Raw genomic sequence first — 16,319 nt, 5'->3', positions numbered from 1 at the left:
CCTGGGATGAGCCCTGACGCTCAGGAGTGCTGTGTGCCTGGCAGCTTCTCTGGTCTGTACTTCCCGCTGCAGAAAACTAGGCAAGAACAGGAAGAATATTAGAAAGTTTAGGAGCAGCGTCAACCTACAAACATCATGCAAACACACAGTGATATTTCTGGGGTTGCAAACACATCTGTACATATCGTATCCCATGAAACAACCACGCAGCTCTGTGATGTAGGAGTAGTAGCAGTAGCATGACCCCTATTTCCCAGATGGTGAAAGTGAAGTGTGTAGAGTGTAAGATATGTTTGCAACAAGGGCCTTGAACGAGGTACTTAAGACCCATGTGACCTCACCACCTTTGACCCAATACCCCAGGGTCAGTCCAGGACTGCCTGGCACCAAATTTGGCCCGCCACTGCTCCTTCGTGGCCTGTGGTGTACCTTCACCTTGATGGTGGTCACATTTGGAAACACTGGGGCTCCCAGAAGCAGCTGCCTCAGCTTTGAAGAATGGGTTGTGCGACTCCTGGTAGCTGTCCACCTGGAGGAATGGGTGAGGGGGGTAATTTTTTAGAAGATGACACATTCTTTGTTATTATTGGCACTCAGGGCACTAAACTCATTTCAGCTGAGTAAGCACTGGTGACTCATTCTAAGAGCACCACGGGCTTATCTCACACTGTGTGGAACTGTTAAGGGTTATTGAGTGTTCCCTTCATGGCCCCTTAAAATTGGTGAAATAAATCTCTGTCACTGCAAATGCTCTGAGGGCCTTTCCGTCTCCACGCCCCACTGCAATGTCACAGTATGGCAGGAAGGCATGGCTCCTCCTGCTTGGGAGGCTTCATAGAGCAAATCAATGATGTATGCAAACAAGCTGGAGGCTTACCCAGGATTTCTGTGAAAACGCATAGACGTTCATCTGGCATTGCCGTTGTGTGTTAGCATGAAAACCATCCTGATTTGCAGGTCTAAGCATATAGTAGATGTATGGTGTCATTGGAGGCCCCCCAGATGGAAGACTGACTTTAAGGACTCCTCTTTGTATGAAGGACTGCTACCCAGAACTCCTCTTCCCAAGGAGCTCAGTTGCACAGAGCAGCCAATGCAGGGGACAATCTGCTATGGGGACAGCACACTGGCCTTCATCCCCCCTTTCAGCCTTCAGGCCTGGAAACACTATGTTGGGAGTTTGACCAGATCTTTATCATTGTTGTTTTATAGATGAAAGAAGTTGAAGCCTAGAATGCATTTCTTTCTAAAGTAGAGCAAAATCAATGTGGGAGGTATTGGAAGAGAGAAGACCATCTCTAAATGGGCATTGCACCATTGAAGTGACCACAGGGGGCCAGAGACAAGAGTGATGCCCTCTGAGTTGGGTGGTGACATTGGAATGCACATGGGTATGAGCCATGGGAACTGAGAGCTGAGTGAGCAAAGGGCCACCCTGGTTGTAATGACTGAGTGGGGAGACATCAGAGATCATGGTGCTTGCAGGGTGAGCAGGGACAGCATCTGCTATGCTTGGGCACTGTCTCAGCCAGGGTTGCTAGCAGTGAAGTTGGCATCTGAAAGGAATGGGAGGTGTCTGGAGAGGTGGGTATGCTCTCCAACTGGGCTTAAGGCAGTGGTTCTCAGCTGGGGGTGACTTGCCCCCCCCCCCCCCAGAGGACATCTGGCAATGTCTGCTTTGGTTAACAGCTGGGGTAGGGGTGCTACTGGAATCTCATGGGTAGAGGCCAGGACTAAGCCCCTACAATGTTTAAGATGGCTCCCCACAACAAAACCATCTGGACCAAAATTTCAGCAGTGCTGAGGTTAAGAAATCCTGGTTTACGAGTTTGTGCCATTAGTGAATGTTTAAATCAGTACCAGTTTTCACGTTTATCTAGCAATTCTACTACTTTGATTTCAGATGAATTCTCTCATGCTTTGCAGAGTCATTTTCCAGCTCAGATGATAATGTCATGGCCTAGTGGGGAGAATGTTTAGAAATATTTAAGAACATTCTTCCAGTTTATACCCTCTTTCTCTAAAGCTGATGGCATGCTCTGATTATTGGCACTCCCCTGGGCTCTGTCTGTCTTCCCAGGGATTTTGAAACATCAGCTCATCTGAGCCTGAATAATTCATCTCCTGCCTATCACAGTAGCCAGTTGAATGTCTTGTCCTTAGAAACTACTTAATAAATGTTTGCAACTCACTTGGGGCCACAGGGGCTGACCCAAAGCTGAGTTTCCAGGCATTTATTCTACTGTGTTTATCTTTGGTTTGGGAAGAGCAGTTATATGTACTTCTGGGGCCTAGCTCCACTAAAAGAATCCACGGAAGGAGTGCCTGTGCCCCATTAATACTTTTTCTTGTCAGTTATTTGCCTCTCTGAGACTCTAGCTTTTTCTTATATGTATGGCTTTTGAGGGCCCATGAGAAATAGAAAACAGCATTTTCTTCACCCACCCAGCCTCTCGTCCCCTGCCCACATACAAATATCTCTGTGTGCTTCTTGTGCACTCAGTAAGAGATTGTGATTGAATGAATCTCTGCAAGGCTGTACTAAGTGACCCTGTTGGTGTGAAGAGGAAGAAACCATCCCTCTCTTTATAAATTCTCACTTCACTGAAGGAGGCAGTGGACCCATAAGCCATCGTGATAGATGGATTAAATGCCTTAGCAGAAACATGCACAGAGAGAAAGAAGACTGTCCCAGGGCCAAGCAGAAGGGGAGGGGATGGAGAGTTAGGCAGGGCCACCTTTGACCTGGTCTCAAAGGAGACACAGAAGAGGGAATTACATGGAATGATTGCCTGGAATGGCTTCTTTCTTCATCTAAAGCAGCGTTCGCCAACCTTTTGGACCTCACCAATTGGTCTGTGGACCACCGGTTGGCAACCGCTGATCTAAAGGGACAGGTGTCCAAGAAAAGAAGCTGTGGCATCCACACTGCTGCCAAAGCAACCTGCCCATTCTCCCCCCAGGGTCACATCCAGGCCAGGCCAGCACCTGGAGATTGAAAGCAGTGGACGAATCCAGCTCCCTGAACCACAAGACTGCAGTCTGGACATGACGTGCACATCACCCGCACCCCAGGCCCTCCCCAGTCACAGTCCTCTTCATTCCTGGTTACGGCAGAAGGTTCTTGACTCTTCAATGTCACTGTGTCCTTCCCCCGCTTGGGAAGCATCCTCCACAGGTAATGTTTCTACCTATCACAGTCTCCCTTTTCTTCGATCGGAATGTCAAAGGCCCCTTTCTCCATGCAGGCCCCTTTCTCCTCACCCTTATAGAAATCGTTGCTTTTGTCGTAGCTCATCACGCTCTGGTTTTGCCTCACATCATTGCCAAGAGCATTCAGGTCTGTGTCTCCCATGTGCTCCTCGAGGCCACAGATCGTATTTTTTACGTATATTTGTGTATTTGTACCTCTCTTTCTCTCCAATCAGCTTTGACTTTAATGAGTATGTAGTAGGTGTGATGTTTGCTGTTGACAACGATAAGTAATAGGAAAATTTCATAAAAATTTCCAGCAATAAGTACGTATCTACCAAAAGGACTCACTTATTTCAAAGAAATATTGAATATTTTCAAAAGCTCCACCAGTGTTCAGCTTTTAATGGTGTTCCTAAACACATCAGCTGCCCTGGTTGGAAGATATTAAAGTTCAAAGAGACATAGAAATCAGGTTAAAGATGGTAAGTGATCACACTCTTAAGGGAATAAGAGCATTTCCTCCTTTTTGGACTGGAGCAGAAATGTCTGTAATCCAGATATTTAAAACGCGTCTGGGTCAAGAGGTGGGGGAGGTTTCACAGAGCAGCCTGGAGCAGGGTCCTTGGGGACGAACTTGGTGTGATCATAAAGGTCGTATCTAACCCCAGAGCTCCGGATGGATTCCACGAGAGCACATCTGCTTTTGATTGCATGGTCCTAGCCCGGGCTTGGGCAGGACGCCATCTGAAGGAGGAAATCCAAGCCTGTCTGCAGGTCTGGATGCTCCCACGGGGAGCCCAGCTAAGCCCATGGCCACGGGAAGACACTGGAGCTTTGTCTCTGAGGCCCCCCACGTGGACAGCCTTGCATCCCCTTCAGGCTCTCAGAGCAAATGAAATGGACACCTGGGGACGAGAGGCTGGGGGAATGGGCTTGGAGGGGCAGAGGTGACTGGGAACATGGGGTAACGGGGCAGCTACAGGGAAGGTTCTGAATCAGTGTCAGACCCACGCAGCAATTCCAGTCACACCACCACCGGCCCCTGTGTGACCTCCAGAGGTTGGCTGATTCCTCCTTTGTGAAAAGGCAGTTTATTGAGATATTGAAACATTGTTTGCAAAAGACTTACATTCAGGCACGTTTGGGTGCCATTATCTTATAATTTAGCTTTGGCTCGCTTCATCTGGAGAGACAAAATGACTCCGAGTGCTTTGAAATTTGCAAGAAAAATAAGAACAAACACACCACGGGAGTATTATTTAGAAGAAGGGAAGTCTTACCCCTGAGCAGCGCTGGCTTCCTGCTGTGCGCAGATGTGCAGGGCCAACTTCTCCGGCAAGTGCACTTGCTACCCAGGGAGAGACAGCCTGGGCCCCGATTCACATGCGCAGAGGCGGAAAACTGCAAAAACACATGTGGCAAGAACAGGCTCAGGGAGGCGGTGCTGGCCCCGGGGTGCCCGAGGCTGCAGGGGACCTGGATTCCGTGGAGCACTGCAGAGGCCAAGACTATGTAAACAAGAGATCAAAACAGCGCTCCCCTGCCCTGCAGTGTGATACATGTTTGTCCTGAATGTGCAGGGGATGCAGGCCACCACCACCTTTTTGTGCGGAGTTTTAAGAGGACCCAGGAGAAATGTCACTGGTGCGGGTGACTTTCAGCTGGCTGTTCCCCTGGTGGCTGGGCCACCTTCTGGGGGCAGACAGCCCCCTGCATTTTCAAAGCCCAGTCTGCCTGGGTGACCCTTCCCAAACAAGGGGCCACAGAGCAGGCTGCTCAGGGCCTCCATCAATCTCAGCCACTCGGCGTCCTCCCCCAGGCGTGGGAAAGAGAGGCCGGCCTCGTCCCAATTATGTCCATCACCCTGGGACCACCAAAGACCATGTCTGTGAGCAAAGAAAGGGGGAGTTTAATGGGAAAGAAAACAGTGCAGCCAGGTGTGCGCAGGGTCCTAAAACCCAAATTAGTGACAGCAGCTCTTCCTTCCACGCCTGCCTCTTGATCTGGGTCTCAGCGAGACCAAGCCCCTCGCCTTGGCTGCCACTGAGAAGGCCCCTCGCTGCCTTACCTGGGGCATCTTCTCTTAAAAGCAGAAAATATGGAAGAGAGGACATTTCCTGTTAAATGTCCCAAAACATGTTTTTGTTTAGGTCCTCCTTTACAGTGAAACTGACAGGCCATTATGACTCAAGCAGTTCCCCTGGACTGATAGACAAATGGACAGACAGAGCAATCAATTGATAATCTATTAGATGTAGACATCATTGGGATGATTGAACACAGCTCTCTAAGGTCTAACTATCTCCTACTTCAATATGAAGATCACAAATGTTATGATCTCCTCTAACCATTTATCATTCTGCCTTTTCTGTCAGAAATGCCAGATGAAGGTTCAGGCCCTTGCTCACGCTTGCGAGTTCATTTAGGAACGGGCAAAAATGCCACTTGTCTGAGGACGGTTGACTTGCTTTGCTTTTGTTTTCTGGCTCCTGCATTTCATTGTTTGGGACCAGAAAGTGATTGTTAACATCGTGCCTGAGAGAAAGGGCCCAGGTTGGCTCAAATAAGTGTCCAGAAGGTCAGGGCTGAGGTCAGTCCTAGGTGTCCAGTGCGGGTCAAGCTGAGAGCCATGGGTAAGGCCTATGGGTTCAAAATGGTCTTGGAGGATGTCAGAGATGTGTATGTACATGCATATGTATGCATGTATGTATGCACATGTGTTCATGCATGCATGTATGTGGGCATGAGTATGTTAGGGCTGGGGTATGACGATGGTGGTGGTGGTGGTGGTGATAAAGCTGGTGACTAGGTTTTATGTTGGGGTATGAATAGCTTCCATCTGTGGTCTCTTTGGAGCATTCGTGTTAGAGACTGAAATTCCTCTGCAAGTTCCCGTAAAGCACAGCAGTGCTGCCGGCAGGAATCTTGGGCAGGTAGCTGCCTTGGAGGATCCCAGGCCTCGAAGGCCCTTTTCTGACTCTGGAATTTTCTGTGGTGACCATCGGGCAGCCTCATGGAGAAGGTTGGGCGTGCAGGCCGAAGTGCAGGCACCCAGAAAAGTCCAATCTCAGCTGGGAAGGGCTTGTGGACATGGGCCCCAGCAGGCTGTCCCCCACCTGTTTGGGGCCCTTCAGGCACGCCCTGCTTTCTGCACCCAGTGTCCTCATGTGGTAGCTCTCAGACACCTGTTTCTCTGGCTCTGATTGCAATAAACTACCTACAACAGCGAAATCTTTTTAGAAAGTAATGAACACTGTTCCATGTTGGGTTTTATTGAGGCAAATGTTGCACACTCACTGGAACCAATCCATCCCCCAGCAGAGGGCGCACTGGGAGGTAACAGAGGAAGGGGTGCAGACCCCAGGGAGCAGGCTGTCCCTGGGAGGCCGAGGGAAAACCAGGAAGAGAGAAGAGTGGCCTCAGCTGTGGGAGCACAGCTCTCAGAGGACACGCTGCGCTGGTTACATGGGCTGGGCAGGTCTCCAGGCCCCAGGGAATCCACACCTGAGGCTGTGGAGGCACCATGCCTCGCCCAGCCTCCCAGCTTAGATGTAACAGCGCCAGGGCTGCAGGTGCTGGCTCCCATCCATTCAAGGCCAGGTCGCACCCTGCCCTCCTGATCTGGTGACTCCCCGATGCAGAAACCAGACCCGAATTCCCCTGCTGCCTTCTCCTAAGAGGTCAAGGGCCAAGCCAGGCCCAGACTGAGAACAGAGAAGGCCTCCAAGAAGGGCAGTGGTCTTCGGGAGGGAGTCTCAGGAGCAGGGGCCGAGTCTTTCTCGCTAGGATATGATCCAGTTTCTCCTGCCCATCTGTGACTCTCTGCAGCTTTCCACAAAAAACAAAAACAAAATCAAACAGCACACAACACGGGAGGGCCCTTTACTAGTAGGCAGACCCCTTATAAACACCAAGTGCCTTTGCGTCTTTACTTTAAATAAAAGGGGCTCGTTTCAGGGCTGTACTCCTGAGTGTGGTGACCGGCAGCCCTGCAGCTGTGGGATCCGAAAGATGAAGGACGGAAGACTGTGGCCTCCGAGTCAGAGGGCCTGGGAGAGAGGAGTCAGGTTCCAAGTTCCCGAGGCTTCCATCATGCTAAGTACCCGTCCACTTGTCCAGAACTGGAATCCAGTTACAATGTGTCCCTTGTTATTTTTAGAATTCAGATGATATTTTCCTATTTTAGTTAATGGCCTGAGAATGAGATTTTAGTTGTTTGCAATAAATTGCCTGATTTGAAAGTATTGGTGCGGAGGGACTCTATAACTCAAAGTCTTTTTATAGCACTTTTCCCCCCTGGTCTGGAGAATTCCTTTAATCAGGTGGTGGGAGTGATTAATGACCCCACGTGCCTGTGTGCAGATGGGGCCTCCGTGTCCTCCGAATGGTCACGGCAGCAGCAGTGCTGAGAAGGGGAAATCCCAGGACCGTATTCTCCACCAGAAAGCGCATGCCTGCAGTGAAGGCCCTGCCAAGTACCGCAAACACAAACAGGGCCGCATATGGGGATGGATGGGAGATGCTCAAGGCTCTGTCCTCAGACTGCTGGCCCAGAAAGGCAGGGGGAGGGCGGTATGGAGGACATAGTCCACCTTTTATTTCTTCGTCGTCTACTCATGATTTCAAGAGGAAAATACATACTATCTTCAATCAGCGTTTACTAAGCACTTATTATGTGTTGTGCATTAACGACAGAAGAAAGAAAGGCTATAAAAAGAAGTATAGTTCATCCCCGATCCATGAAGGTCACAGTTTAGCAAGAGAAGCTTGGAAACAAGTTACGGCACCTGAAGACGGTGACAGGACAGCAGGGAGCTGTGCCGGACGGGGGTTGAGAGGGCTCGATGGATCTTAGGATAAGATCCAGTCTCTTCTGCCCATTTGTGACTCTGCTTTTTCCACCAGGCGGGGAAGGAGGGGAGGGTGCTCCCAGGAGAACTAACAAGATGTGCAACACCCTGGTGCCTGGAGGAGGAGGGGCGAGGCCCGCAGGGACAGGGGAGCAGTGGGGCATGGATGGACAGATAGTGGAGCCCAGAACATGGCAGGTTTAGATGCCCTGTAGGGTCTGGATTTGCATATGCAGGCAACAGGGAGCGAAGGCTGTCCTAAAGCAGGGGATTGAAATGGAGTTGACTTTCACAGCTGCACACACCTCACTGTAAAGACTCAGGAGCTACGGCCAGTGCAGAGTCTGGATAGAAGCCACGTCAGTGGGTGGTGGTGCTCACCCATCCCTGAAGCAGTTTCTGATGCAGCCATGTATTCTTATTAATATCTCCTCTTTTTTCTTTTAAAAAATACTATTTTATATACTTTCTTAGTATGTTCCTCACAGGTATTAATTCCTGGGCCATCATTTACAAATCTCAGTTTTCAAATTGGTCCCACCTTTACTATACTTGGCACACTTTCTGATAGTATTTTTGGATGAGCAACAAAACAGTGAAGTTCTCCACAAGTCTAACTCTCATTTTTCTTTCCTTTTTTAAAATATATTTTTATTGATTTCACATTTTTCTTTCCTTTTTTAAAATATGTTTTTATTAATGTCAGAGAGGAAGGAGAGGGAGAGGGAGATAGAAACATCAATGGTGAGAGAGAATCATTGATTGGCTGTTTCCTGCACGGATTCTGATCGGTCGCACCTCTCTGCCTCCCCGGCTTCCTGCATGTGGTGGCATTCCTTCTCCCAGCCTCTCTCTGGGGAACACCTTTCCCTGGTTCTGTCTCTGCCATCCTCAGGGTGTTGGCTCCAAGCTCCCCTCTGAGAAGCCCGTTCTCATCACGCAGCCATGTCCGTCCCGCCTGGCCTGGGTTTCTTTGGGCTTTATTGACTGCCGTTAGCTATCAGTCTCCAGCTAGTCATAGACTCTGGAGCACAGAGATGCCCTTCACAGGATGGGCTCCATGCTGCGGTGCCTCCTGCCCAGATGTGGGGGTGGCTCACCAGCCCTGGCCCCAGGCAGAACATCGCTTCTCTGGATGGATCTTTCTGGAAGGTGTCCATGATGAGCTGTGCTGAGGAGAGCGGTCACCCTGAAGGGAGGTGGCCACATCGTGCTGTAATGCCACAGCGTGGACAGTGGAAAGAGCTGGGTTTAGAATGAAATAGATCTGAGTTAGTTCTTCATAACTAGTTCTTCATAACTCATCAGGGAAATTCAGATTAAAAACACATGGAGAACCAATAGACTCCCCAAACAAAGCAACTGAATAAAACGACTACTAACACCAAGTGCTGGCAGAGTGCAGACCCCAAAACAGAGCAACTTCATTTATTTTTTTTAAGTTTTTCATTTTATTTTGAAAATATTTTTATTGATTTCAGAGTGGAAGGGGGAGGGAGGGAGAGATAGAAACATGAATGATGAGAGGGAATCACTGATTGGCTACTACTGGGGATTGAGCCTGCAACCTGGGCATGTGTCCTGATGGGGAATTGAACCATGACCTCCTGGTTCATAGATCATAGATTGATGCTCCACCACTGAGCCACTGAGGCCGGGCAACAGAGAGACACCAAGTGCTGGGAGAGTGCAGGGCGACCCAGTGTGTGTCTGTGGCTAGTGGAAGAGTGGACGTGTGCGACCACTTTGAAAGCTGCCAGGATCTTCTAAAGTTAAACACATACATGTGTGGCCCCAGAGCTTCACTCCAGGCGCATCTCCCTCGGGAAGGAGTGTTAGTGCCCAGCAAAGGCTGATCAGGCATGTTCCAGGCAACTTCAGTCCTAAGAGTCAAGAGCCAGGGAGAACCCAAACTTCCAACAGCAGGAAAGTGGAGGGAACAGATGAGGGTGTGTCCACACCAAAGTCAGTCTCTCCACACAACCTGTCCTCCCTCCCTTGGCCCTGGTTTATACAAAATGGGGAGCAGAACCAGACTCCAGACTCCACGGAAGCAGGTCCCCTCTCAGACTGGGTGGCCTGCGAAGTGCTGATGGCAGACCCAGGTACTAACTAGGCCACCAAACTCCAGAACGGAGAGTGGGCCTTCGCATGACACATGCGTGACCAGCTCGCACCACTCATGCTGTGCATATCAGCAGATGGAACAATGCCTCCCACCCTGCTGGGTGGTGATGCAGGAAGGGGAGGGACTTTAAAAAAGGGCCCTACTGTGTGCTCTCCATCCTATGCGCTGCAAATCCTCTTGGTGGCTGTTCCTCGCCTGGCGCTGAAGCCACATGGAGGAAGGAGCACAGCTCTGCCCTCACTTCCCGCCTCTTTCTAGAAGCCAGGAAGCAAACTCTGCAATGAACAGCAGCGTGCCACTAGGGTTTCACCCAGAGAAATACGTTTCTCATTTTCCATGGAGAGCTTTTAAAATGACGTTTCCTTGGAACCATCGGTTATGAGCATAAATATGCAAGTTCAAATGGTATATCCAGTTTTCACAGCTGTCTCTGTGCTAAATTAAAGAAAGAGAGATGAAAAAACAAAGAGAAAGAAAAAAAATGACCCACGGCTTTTTGCAACAGAAGGGAGGCCCTGCTGCCCAGCCCGGCGAGTCCCTCCTTCCAGATGGGGCTCCACTAATTGCTTGCGGCCGGAGTTCTGCACTTTCACTGGAGCTGGTGTTTAATTTTCTTGTTCTAGTGCCCACTTGAGCATCCTCTGGCAGTAAAACATCCCGGGAGAAGCTATAAAAACATGTCATCTTGGTTATAACATATGGCTAATTGATTTTTGAGAATTGCTTAATTGTATGACTTTAGTTAACTAAACAACAATGCCCATTTTCACACCCCTGGTATTAGCTCAGACTAGTTCATGGCCGGCCCCTGCTGAGACACATCGTATTTCTGACTGTAAACCCTCCCATGGCGAGGCCTGCGTCCTTGCTCCAGCTTTGTTGTGGTGTTTTTACTGCAGGTTGCCTTTCTTTCTTTTTTCTTTTTTTTCAATTTATAGTGGGCAATAAACATGGAGAAAGGTTTAAGGGTAGAAAGTGTTTGTTTCTAATCCACGTGAGCTGCATTTTTAATTTCTTCCTTAAATAAAATAATAAAAGGTGGCTTTCTTCATTTCTTGGCCCAACATGTATCTCTACAGGTTCCACTTAAATGGTATGTGAGAGAAACACGAGCTGTGGCCTTTTTACAGAGTTCTCCAAATCTCTGCAGAGTTAACTTAATTGCCTGGGAGTTTCACAGGGGTCTGTGTCAGTTACAAGGAGGTTTTAACTTGGAAAAGTCAGGATGATAGGCATCTGGGAAGAGGGCCTGAGAGAGAGAAGGGGCGGAGAGAGGGAAACAAAGGCATTGAGGCCAGTGGGGAAAACCTTGGGGAATAAGAAAGGGGGCGCTCAAGGCTGGGAATATTTCCCCAGATTGTGATCCAAGCTACAAAGAAGGGCGGGGTGGGGGGAGCTCCTATTCCAGGTTTACCCCTCTGGAAATTGCCTGATGGCTCAAAGACTGCCACCATGGCATTCTACAGTGTCAAGGTGCAAGGTATTAAAGATATAGAAAGTCACAGCCTTGGATGTGTGAAGTAGCCCTTGACTTTCCATAGCTCAGCTTGAGGCTGCTGACTTTTTCTTTTCTTAAAAAAAAAAAATCATACAGGAAACGCAGAGCAATCATTAAAATCTGTAATAAGAGCTTGATATGTCCATGCTACTTACCATGTGCTAGAGCAGTGGTTCTCAACCTTGGCTGAACATTAGAATCACCTGGAAACCTTTTTAAAATCCTGATTTCTGGGCCTCATCCTCCAGAAATTCTGTTTCTTTGTTACTAATGTTGTGGCCTCACCCCATAACGAAGAAACAGAATTTCCGGAGGATGAGGCCCAGAAATCAGGATTTTCAAGTTTCCCAGGTGATTCTAATGTGCAGTCAAGGTTGAGAACCACTGTGCTAGGGCATAGTCTGGGTGCGTTGTTATTCCTTCAAGCCTCACAAGGACCCTGTGATGAAAGTCCTGCTATTCTCCCATTTCACAGATGAAACTGGAGGCACACTGAGGTGAGTTCCTTGCAGTCACACAGGTGCTGTGTGGCAGAGCTCCAGCCTCCGTCCTCTAAACTGTGTTCCCTTGTCTCTTTCTTGGTTGATTCCCAGATAAAGGCTTCAACGAGTTCCTGGGTGCTGAGCCCACACAGTCCTGGACGCTGGGAAAGGACAGGGGCTGACTCCCAAGGTGGAAGGATGTGTTCCTTTCCTTGCCTTGCTGCACTGGCCAGAGCCTCCAGAAGGAGCTGAGCGGCAGAGGAGAGGAGACAGACAACCTTTCCTCATTCCCAGGGTGAGGAGGAAAGCATTAGCCCTTTTGCCACTGAGCATGATGTTGGCTGCAGGTTTTTGTTTATACTCTTTACCAGGGCGAGGAATTTCCCCTCGAATCCCAGTTCTCTGAGGCTTTTTATCCTAAATGGGTATTAAACGCTCTCAAGTGCTTTTTCTGCATCCATTAATATGACCCTGTGATTTTTTTCTTTCATTAATATGGTAGATTACCTGGATTAATTTCTCCATATGGAACCCGCTTTGCATATTGGAATAACCCCTACTTGGTCAGGGTGTATGTTCTCTCTCTTTTTTTAAAAAAGTACATTTTATTGATTTTTTACAGAGAGGAAGGGAGAGGGACAGAGAGTTAGAAACATTGATGAGAGAGAAACATCCATCAGCTGCCTCCTGCACACCCCCTACTGGGAATGTGCCCGCAACCAAGGTACATGCCCTTGACTGGAATTGAACCTGGGACCCTTCAGTCCGCAGGCCGACGCTCTACCCACTGACCCAAACCGGTTAGGGCTGTATGTTCTCTTTATGTTACTAAGTTCTGTCAGCTAGACTTTGTGAAGGGTTTTGCAATGACAAGAGAAGGAAAGGAGAACCCAGACAGGGCCTTCACCTGAGCGGTGGGCAAACCTCGTTGTTTGAGATTCTGGCCCCCTGGGCCTCATCCTCACCAGGTCCTGCTGAAGAACCTGCTGCCGCAGTGCCAATGGGGCTGGATTAAATGGTGATGCAAACACAGAGCAAGGTGGGCAGACCGGGGTGTTCTCACCTGGGCCATTCCAGAAGCCAAGTCGGAGGCGTTGTGTGGTTCTCAAGAGAAGATGTTGGCCACAGGGCACTGGGACTGTGTTTCATGCCAGCTGCCAGGTAAGACCCACAGAAAAACCAAACGCATCCACTCTCCTTCCCTTTTAGTAGCAACATAAAATTCCCTAGCAATTTTCATTGAACAGAAACAAGACACTTTAATTGCCTCTGGCATCTACATTGCCCAGGCCCTCTCATCCCACCAGGACCATCACTGTGCGAGCCAGGCATGCCCTGGCCCGGGACACCTGCAGGAAGGCCCTCCTCCTGCCTCAGGCTGGGCACGCTCCCTGCCTTCCCAGGGACACCAACCTTGCTGTGCACCTTTGGCTCATTTCTTGCGCTGACCCATCAGTAACCTCCCTAATACCGAGGGGGAGATATAATTTATCTTCCTAACCAAGAATGAGGCACATTTGAAAGTGTTTATGCCAGAACAACAGGCCTGACCTGGAACTGTTATGGGCAGAGGAGCGTACACAGTTGACCGGATACTTCAGGTGCTCTGGGATCTGGATTTCATGCCAGATCCCCTCTGCACCGTGGTGGGCACTCAAGTTCCCCCAGTACCCTGCCCTAGCCTCCCTCTTCCAGAGGTTTCCACTGCTGACATGCTCTGGAATCTCTAATAATTAATTACCTGGCCCTGGAACCACCCCCCCCCCCCATGGAATCCTGAAGCCCATCAGGACCATTCCCGGGCAGGACTGTGACCTGCTGGTGCCTTGCCCTTTGGCTGCTGTGTTGCGGCCTCCTGCAATCTTCTGGATTTCACTTCAGGACATTCACTGTGTCCCTACTGCACCCCCTCTGTGGACCAATCCGGCACCTGCACCCACACTCCCTGCCTCTTGGAAACCCACTCCTTCCTGTTGTTAAGATGGGTGTGGATTGAATAGGCCTCCACTTGTTTGAAATGGAGGGTTCTCAGCAACCAAATGCAGCCCTACTTTTCTCCCTACTGTTTACACCTGAGGTGGCATGATTTCCATTTTAGAGGTTAGGTCATGAGGATCAGATTAAGAAAGCAAGTACCCATAGCCTCTTGGAAGGAGCCTTAGGTTGGGAAACCAGTCTAGCCAGGACATCACATGGCCTTTGGTTACAGGGGACTGTTGAGATTGTCCTCGGCCCTGAAAGCAGGAACTTGGATAATCACGTGTGCATCTATGTTCATTACAGCTTACCCACTGCAGGAAAAAGGTGGAAACAGCACATGTTTATCACCGGATCCGTGGATAAGCATTGCATATGCATACAATGAAACATTAGTCAGCCTTAAGAGGGAATGAAACTTTGACGCATGCCACAATATGGATGAAGCTTGAAATGGTTACCCTAAGGAAAATAAGGCATTCACAAGGAGCCAGATATTCTAGGTATAGGAGGCACCTAGATGGGGCTAATTCATAGAGACAGGAAGTAGAAGGTGCTTGCCAGGGGCTGAGGGTAGGAAAAAGGGGAGCCAGTGTTTAAAATGGGGTCAGAGTTTCAGTTTGGGAAGATGACAAAGTCCTGGAGATGGGTGATGATGATGGTTGCAAACAATGTGAATGTACTTAATGCCACTGAATGGCACACTAAAACATACTTAAGTTGGGAGGTTTTATGTTATGCATATTTTACCACACTTATAAAAATGTCTGCAAGTTCACTCCAAGGAGCTCCATTTTGTTTGTTTGTTAAGGGCATTTCCATCCCACTCTTTCTCACTCCTCATCATCTCCCCTCCCCTGGGAGCCACCAGCTGACCTGACTGCACACAGAGCCTGCTGGCTCCCTGCCCCCGGGCATCTGTGGAGCTCCTCTGTGGAAGGTGTGGGCACTGCTTTTACTCCCGTGTGGGTTGGGGATGCCAGGCAGAGGCAATGCATTTTGTAAACAGGACAGGCTCTGAGATGCCACACACCCTGTTCTCCATGCCAGCGGCCCACATTCATTTCCTGCAGCAGGCGGGCACTCCCTCAGATCAAGGTACTTTGGCATCTTCAGGGACCCTGGGTGCTGCTGCAGGAAGAAGGACCCAGATGAAGGCATGGGGGAGGAGCAGGAGGGTGGAGGAGTGCAGGGGACTTTGTCCTCATTCACCTCTATGCAACGCTGTCCGAAAGCATTTGCAGAGGCATGGGGAGGTTAGGTCAGAAGGGGACACCCAGAGGAGGGGCCCGCTCAAATGTCACAATCCTCCCCATGAATTAACAATCCTGCCTATGGAGTAACAACCCTATCTATGAAGAAACAATCTCCCCATGAAGTAACAATCCCCAATGAAGTAACAATGCCCCATGAAGTAACAACACCCCATGAAGTAACAATCCCCCATGAAGTAACAATCCAGTCAATGAAGTAACAATACCCCCATGAAGCAACCCCAATGAAGTAACAAGCCCCCATGAAGTACCATCCCTGTTTAGGAAGTAACAATTCTGTCTATGAAGTCACAATCCGGTCTATGAAGTCACAGTCTCCCATGAAGTAACAATACTCCCTGAAGAAACAATCCTATCTATGAAGTAACAATCACCCCTGAAGTAACAAATCTCCATATGAATTCACAATCATGTTTATGAAGTAAAAACCAGTCTAGGAAGTAACAAACCTGTCTATGATGTAACAATACTATGAAATAAAAATCCCCCTGAAGTACCAATCCTGTCTATGAAGTAACAAACCTGTCTATGAAGTAATGATCCTGTCTAAGAAGTAACAATCCTGTCTATGAAGTAACAATGCAGTCTATGAGGTAACAATCCTGTCTATGAAGTAAGGAACCTGTATATAAAGTAACAATCCTGTCTATGAAGTAACAATCCTGTCTATGAAGTAACAAATCTATGAATAAACAATAATTCCTATGAAGTAAAATGAAGTCTATGAAGTAATAATCCTGTCAATGAAATAACAATCCCCTGATGTAATAATACGGTCTATGAAGTAACAATCCAGTCTATGAAGTCACAATCCTGTCTATGAAATAACAATTCCCCTGATGTAACAATCCTGTCTATGAAGTAACAAACCTCTCTATGAAGTAACAATCTTGTCTATGAATTAACAATACAGGA

The sequence above is a fragment of the Myotis nattereri genome (assembly GCF_964212035.1).
Source record: "Myotis nattereri genome assembly, chromosome: 13".
In the NCBI taxonomy this organism is placed as follows: Eukaryota; Metazoa; Chordata; class Mammalia; order Chiroptera; family Vespertilionidae; genus Myotis; species Myotis nattereri.
Note: the sequence above shows the minus strand (reverse complement) of the source record.